This window comes from Xiphias gladius, chromosome 22 (genome assembly GCF_016859285.1).
Source record: "Xiphias gladius isolate SHS-SW01 ecotype Sanya breed wild chromosome 22, ASM1685928v1, whole genome shotgun sequence".
NCBI lineage: Eukaryota > Metazoa > Chordata > Actinopteri > Istiophoriformes > Xiphiidae > Xiphias > Xiphias gladius.
This window is the reverse complement of record NC_053421.1, coordinates 22,810,479-22,817,844: the sequence shown is the minus strand read 5'-3', so window position 1 is coordinate 22,817,844 and position 7,366 is coordinate 22,810,479. Positions and strand designations below refer to the sequence as shown.

At 36.3% G+C, this 7,366-nt stretch overlaps 1 long non-coding RNA gene across 1 annotated transcript; it reads left to right on the top strand.

Moving 5' to 3' along the window:
• The first annotated feature begins 614 nt into the window (after positions 1–614).
• LOC120784620 lies at positions 615–5,022 on the top strand. Its single transcript, XR_005706468.1, has 6 exons — positions 615–835; positions 2,284–2,301; positions 2,648–2,677; positions 3,100–3,147; positions 3,390–3,446; positions 4,340–5,022. It is a non-coding gene; the product is annotated as an uncharacterized LOC120784620 (long non-coding RNA).
• The last annotated feature ends 2,344 nt before the right edge of the window (positions 5,023–7,366 follow it).

The following is a 7,366-nucleotide window of genomic DNA, read 5'->3' as shown; positions in this document are numbered from 1 at the left end:
CATTCCTTCCTCCCTCCCTATTATCTTAATTTAAGATAATAGTGGGCCCAGTCAGTGGTGGAGGAAGTAATCAGATCCTGATAGAAGAACTTTTGAAGACCTTTTCAATACCACATGGAATGCAATTTAATACCAGTTCCACAATCATGCCACTCAAAGTATGAAAGATATCACTGGAAACCGATAAGGACGATTAAGACTAAGGACAGATGGATGAATGGATTCACGAGTTAAAAAAACAAACAAACAAAAAAATAATTTATGTAAGGTCCACATATGAAACTTATATGCGGTCAGAGATTTTCCCGCCAGTTTTTGCTGAAATCACATACAAAAACATTATATAAGTAACATCACAGCCCGCGTAAGGCCGGAGAAAATATTTAAGACCTTTGTAAATTACATCTAAGACATTTGCGGGACTTTTTTGAGGAAACTAAAATCTGTGCTTTAAAAAAAAAAACAAAAAAAAAAACCTCTCTAGACCTGTAGATACCCTTGGAGACCTTGGATACAGCGTCCCTCTGCGGCACTGGTCAGTATTTTTTTTCCCGGGCTGCCTCCTGCCTCTTTAACAAATGGGTTGTACCTGGAAGCACGTGACGTGTCTCCACCCAATGACAGACTTCGAAATACAAAACTGGTTCGAACCGGTTTCGTTCTTATATTTCAGTGTATAAACTACAAAAACATTCGTTTGCATTATACATTCGCCATTTTACACAGCGACTGCTTGGTTGTTGTGTGTCACCTCTCCGGAAAAAAAGCCCGTTTTTAAGGTATATTTTTGTGAGCTTTCCGTTCATTTCCTGCTAGCAACATGGGCAAAACGAAGGTAAGATTTTTAATTTTATTTTTATTTTAACTCAGCGCACCAGTTTCGCGTCGTTAACTTTAGGTTAACGTTAGGCTGCGTTTGATATTTCTGCATCAGAGGAACGTCATCATCCCTAACAAACGTTAGAGCAATGGCGGTCCGACGGAGGAAGACCTGTTCAGGCATCCTCCCATTCGTCGAAAATAAAAGTTTATATTCTCGCCAGTCGTGTAAAATATCTCCCGACCGGGTAAACACAACTGATAACGCACACGAGGATAATTTCGTGTCCCAGTGCAGCCGTTGTCATTGCACTGCACTAAAATCCTGACACCGTCTGTGTTTTCCCTCTTTGGCAGTCGCTTGGTGGGAAATCTTGACAGGTTGAACGCAGCGACCAACTTTTGATACACGGTGTAAATCCGTGGCTAACGCGTCAATACGATTGCATAACTCGTGATCTAAATTAACTAATGTCGAGCGGTTATCAAGCAATCAAAAAAAAAAAAAAAAAAAGAAAAGAAAAAGGTTCAACCTGCATATTTGAGCAAAACAGCAGGGGGAGGGGAGTTTTTTTTTTTCCCCCCCTCACAATGTTTTGAATAAGAAAAGTTAGGCTTGTTCCTGCATGTTGATTCACGACAGCTTTAATATTTAACCGGCCAGTTTGAGTTTATTCAACAATAGGCTTAAAATGTCAAAATCGGCTGACGTTTCTGTGCACCAGTGCTTATCAGTAAATGCACGAACGCAGCGATGTGAAAAGTTTAATATTTATATTAATACGACCCGATGATGAGACTGTTGTTTTATCGGGATTGAATTAATCTTGCGGATAGTTAGTGTTTACACGATTGTGGACCAGCGTCGTGTGCATCTTTAAAAAAAAAAAAAAAAAAAAAAAATTGAACATTTCAAAATTCGATATTAACAAATAAAAATTGTTTCTCAATAAAATCTCAACTCAGATGAAATTTTGATTTGTTTGCAAACCCCGCAGGCTTCCGTCCGGTTGCCTTTATGATATGGCGGTAGCTACAGATTAGGAAAGTAGTAATCTTTATCAGTTTTCCAACAGCTGTCTGTCTGTGTCTGTGTGTGTGTGTGTGTGTGTGTGTGTGTGTCGGTCGGTCGGTCGGTCGTCGGTCGGCGCGCACTGATACAAAACAAAGGAAGCTGTCAGGGCGCCAAGGCGGTGTCACGGTGACAGGACAGCCCAAATTTGAATTCAAATATGCGCGGGAAGTTCTTTGTGAACTTCGAAATCGAAACCGGTGTGGAAATTTATTATGTTGTCTTCACGCCTCGTGTGTTTTATTTTCCTGCAAGTGCAAGATAAAGTCTGCAGAAATCTTGTTCAAATACCCTGTAATTTTAAAGGTTATTGTGTTGTTTGAGTTGTAATGCATTTGTTGTTCTGGTATTCTAATTGTAATATTGTGCTTTTGTATTCCTTGTCTTTTCAGCAAATTGTGCCCCCTGAGGTTAGTAAAAAAAATAAAAATTAAAAAAACCCTGTTTGCATGATTCCTATATATTCATACACTGATGCTCTGTTTATGCATGAATATTGTTCAACTGTGCCTTCTCAGGAAGTAATTTAGATTGTGTTTCACTTTTTCAGCATAGTAGTTGATAACTGAGGTTTGTGGTTAAATGGTGTAATTTTACTTAGTTATTAGTTTTTCTGTTTTAAGTCATTTTGACTGGACAAGCCGTCCAATGCCCACCGTAGGCCTGTAAATATTTGTTTAAGGTCGTGTTAAAAAGAAGACAACCTAGTTACACCTGCAATTATTACTTAAGTGTTTCTTCTTAATATCTCTACAGCAAAGAAGATGTTCCCCACGGCTGGCCTTGGTAAGATCCTGAGAAACACCATTAAGGAATCACTAATGAATGATTGGTATTTTACTATGTGATTATTCTTGGTTCACATCCAGGAATAATCCCGATGTTTCCTGATAACAGCTTTCTCAAAGGAATAACTTAAACCTCTAAAATGAAGTATGCATAAACCAATCACCTGCGTATTTGGATTGCACATACATGTTACATTTTATATCAATTTATTAAATTCTTGTTTGTAATTATTATTCTTTTGTGATAAGAGGAAGTAACAAAACAAATTCCTAATCTTTTGTGGGTACAGTAAAAAAACAGGGATTATTATATAATATGCTCAGTGTCACAAGCCATTGTTTTTTAATGTAACCCAGGCACTTCTACTGTGTAATCTAATGTCACATACAATTTGAAATTTCTTTCTTCTTGTTTTGCAGAAACCTAAAGCTGCACCGTTGGAGACTAAGAAAAAAGCTGCAGCAAAAGTATGAAACTCATTGATAATAGTAGCCGAGCTCAACAGAACGCTTCTGTCTATGTCACATGTGAAACCGATTCATGGCCCTGGAAGGGAAATTAGGTTTGCCCTAGTTCAAGCCAAAAAAGGAGAGGCCTTTGAGAAGTGTTTTAGATGTTTTGGTGCACTCGTTTTTGTTCATAATTCTTAAGCATGTGATAACTGTATACGAGCAGGGGATTTCTAATCAGTTGTCGTGTTATTTTGTAGAAGGGACCCAAAGCAAAGAAGGCCAAACCAGCTGAGAATGGGAGCACCAAGGCTGAGGTTTGTTTCTTTAAGAGAGAAAGCTTAACCATAATTGTTAAACATTATATTTTTTCTTCTTTTTGTGCAGTCTAATTAATAAATAACTCATGTTGGCAAATTAACATAACCCACATTAAACAATATTTTAAAATGTTTTTATATGTTTAGGTTTACCTTAACAGAAGTCAAAGATAAGTTATTTGTTATTTCTTCATATGTAAAGAGTGTTTAGGGTATGTGGAAAAAATACATTGAATGAAAAATACCAATATTAAAATGAAGGAATTCATTCAGCGGTTGCATGCTCCTCAATACCAAATCACAGCTGCTGAACTGTTGCACATACACTTGGTGCTTAAGTGATAAAATTGTTAATTTGAGAATACAAATATTTTTTGGGTTTTTTGTTTTTTTTTTTTTGTTTGTTCCTTTTAAGAAGAAAAGTTCTACATCTTTGGATAATAATATGACTCTGCATATCAGTGTTATTTATAAAAACACAGCCAATCAAAATCAATGAAGAGTGTGTGCAAGCTCTAGAAATGTCTGAAAATTAAAGTCCTTAAACAAATTTGGATTATTACCCTTTATACAACTTGAATAAAGGTTTAGAAGTATCAAGTTGTGGTTTCTTGGTGCACTTATTTTCTCTCAATAAATGTAGCCGTTCGGTGAGCAGTTTTCTATCATTTTTATGACTTGGATGAATAAAGTTGGTAATCCCCCACTTTATTTGGAATTAGAAAGATTCGAAAAGGCTGTGACTTGATCAAACTCGCCAACACCCTGCAATACACTAATTAAGATGGCGGAGATGATATCATAACATGATGATCACAGTAGAGGGGAATGTACCTTCATACTGCCAAAGCAAGCACTGCATGTAAAGCTGTTTTATTTTCTGTCTCCAGGAGCCAAAGGCCGAAGCCACTGACGCCAAATGAATAACGGTTGATGTGCTCACTCTGTGTACTTGGTGATTGTACAGTTTTAAATAAGTATTTTTTACCAAGTTTTATATTACAAATGTCATTTATAGGTTTGTTTTGGGCTTGCACTTGATGTAACAAAACTTTGTTGTCACATTCATATCCATTTTATATCCATTTTAAAATGATTACCGTCCATATCTTGTAGACGTGGCATTTTTAGTTTGTCTAATCCTTTTTCTTTTTTTTTGGTTTTGTTTTTAATTGTAAACTGCTGAGTAATAGATATTTTCCAACAAGTTGGATTTTAAATCTAATTTTAAACATTATAAGGCAGCTAAAGTATATTGTTAAAAATTTGAGGGAGAATAGGAATTTTGCCTTTTATCTCCTTGTATTTTAATGTTGAACTAATAAAAAGAATTGCTTACCAAATGTTTTGAAACACTGTATGTCGACATGAGATTTAGTCAGTGAAAATGCCACAGAAAAAATACTGTTATTAGGTCAAACGTTTGATACATCCCAAAAACATGTATGATGTGAACTTGGTCTTCTGATTTTAAAAAAAGTTCTGTTAAGTTATGTTTCAGTTAGGGGAAAAGGAAGCTTTTCTGACTTCATGGTTGATCTAAATGTTCTTGAATAAAAATTTTCAAAAGGTCGCGTTGGCGTTATTTTGTTGTGAGATGAAAACTTTAGAGACAAAGAAAACGGAAGCAGCTTTGCGTCTAATAGATATACTCTGACCACCCCAGTGTCCTCTCGGGGATTAATCAAACATGTTGTGATACTGTGATCTTTGAATGGTCTTAACTGTCAGCCCCCGTAAAAACAATTGCAGGCTCCTCCGTCTTTGGATAATTTTTCTCCTTATGGCTTTTTGTCGACATACTGATGTGTATTTCGACAACATCAGTTTTTTGTTAAGTAGGCTTCTCTCCTGTACGAGTGCCCAGAACTGTACTTGGCTTTAAACATTGGCTGAGTCTAAATGAAGAATAAAACCAGCAGTGGAACAAGTATCCTTTATGTAGGTAAAAGAACCAAATCTGCAGTGCGAAAAAACTCCATTATAAGACCTGCAAGAAGTTTATAATTAGCAAAAGTTCACTATTAGAAGTAAAAGTGCTTATTTTGCACAATTGCCCCTTTCAGAGCTTTTAAATACATAAACAATTTAGTTATTATGCAATAACAATTAATTAGCTGATCCTGGTGGAGCAGATTGTAGCTACTTTATGTGATAATCACGTTATGTTCTGAGCTGAAAAAAAATCTATTTTGCTAAATATAAATCAATCAAGTTATTGAGTGATCAAACCTGCCAGTACGGTTTACAAAAGATTAGAAAAGACAGAAAAAGTGATAATTGCTTCAAAATTTACAAAACAAGTCAAATTCTATTAAAACCGGGTTGAAATGATCTCATTGCATAGCAGATTTTTTTGTTTTGTTCATTTGTCTTAAGAAAATTAAGACATCTAGGATTCCAGCACTGAGATAAATGCAGAGGAGTAAAAAGTACAATATTTCTCTGTGATGTAGTGTAGTCAAAGTATCATGATTACAATAATAACTATGATAATAATAATTTAATAACTACAAAAGTAAATACTTAAAGTACACATGGAAGAAAGGTCTTTGGTCTGAATTTACTGATGAATTAAGTAGAAATTAATATTGTATTTGGTTCAGGTATTTTGGGCAGTTTGATAATCAGTCCATCATATTTTATATTATATATTATATTCTAAGGAAGTAATACTTAAGTTTTTTAATTTTGAGCTACTTTATACTTTACTACATTTATCTTGGCAGTTACTTTGCAAGTTAATATATTTTTAAACCTACAATGCACATATCAAATAATTATATGTACTTTTACTTAAGCATAATTTTGAATGAGAGACTTTCAGTATTTTTACATAGTATTCCTTCTTTTACATAAATTACGGATCTGAATACTTCTTCCGCCACGGCTTTTCAGTGTAAAATCCTGTGCCAACGCACAAACAGTGGCAGGAAAGTACAACATTCTCCTCCGGAACAGTGAAGTGGAATTACAGAGTCGCACAAAAATCACATGTTCTCAAAAATACCGAGCACTGAGCCCAAAGGTTCTTCCCGCCTTTGGCAGAACCTTCGGTGACTGTGCAGTGTAGCACCACTAGAGGACAGTGCCACATCGCTGCAGACAGATGAAATACCTGTCTTTACTCCAGCTGGGGTCTCCCTCTCCTTCAACTTGTACAACCTGTGAAACTCGGTCATTTTGTTTATTTATTTATTTATTTATTAGTAGTTAATTGGTGCATTTAACACTCTGTGAGCTCCCATAATGATTTAGCAGCAACGGTAATGTCAGATATGGGTCAAATGTAACTTTCTCTTTTCTTTTTTTTTTTTTGTTAAACAAAAAAAATGCATGTTGAAGTAAGGGGCAGCCACAGGCTGAAGTACATCACGTCACTTAATCTTCATCAGCAGACGGAGTTTGCCCAGTTGTCATGGAAATGTCAAAGTAGATTTTCAGTCTCGATTCATAAGCCCACATGGATGAGAAAAAAAACGGTAACTTGAACATCTACATTTCTATGACGGCTGGGCATACCCCATCTGCCGAGGAAGGCTGTGTGATACGACTGAAAGCTCCAGAAGAGTAAGTCGGTGGACTTGGTGCTGAAACTGCTTATGTCGACTACTCTACGTTTCCCGAGCACAAAGACCTTTTTCAGTTTCCTATGGTATCCCTGTAATGTTTCCCACCTGGATTTCTACCGTGCCTCTCTGTATAATGTATGCGCAAGGATTACATGTCAGGAGGCGAGGGCTTTTATGACTTTTATAAACTGTATCAGCATAAGAGGGAAAAAAAGCAATGAGATTCAAAGTTCACTCTTGACCTCGGCACAGTTGACAGAAACCATCTCTCCACTCTTAGTAGCTGTTCTGGAGCTTTCGACCGTATCCCACGGTCCCCCTCGGCGGATGGAGTTTTTCCCAGTT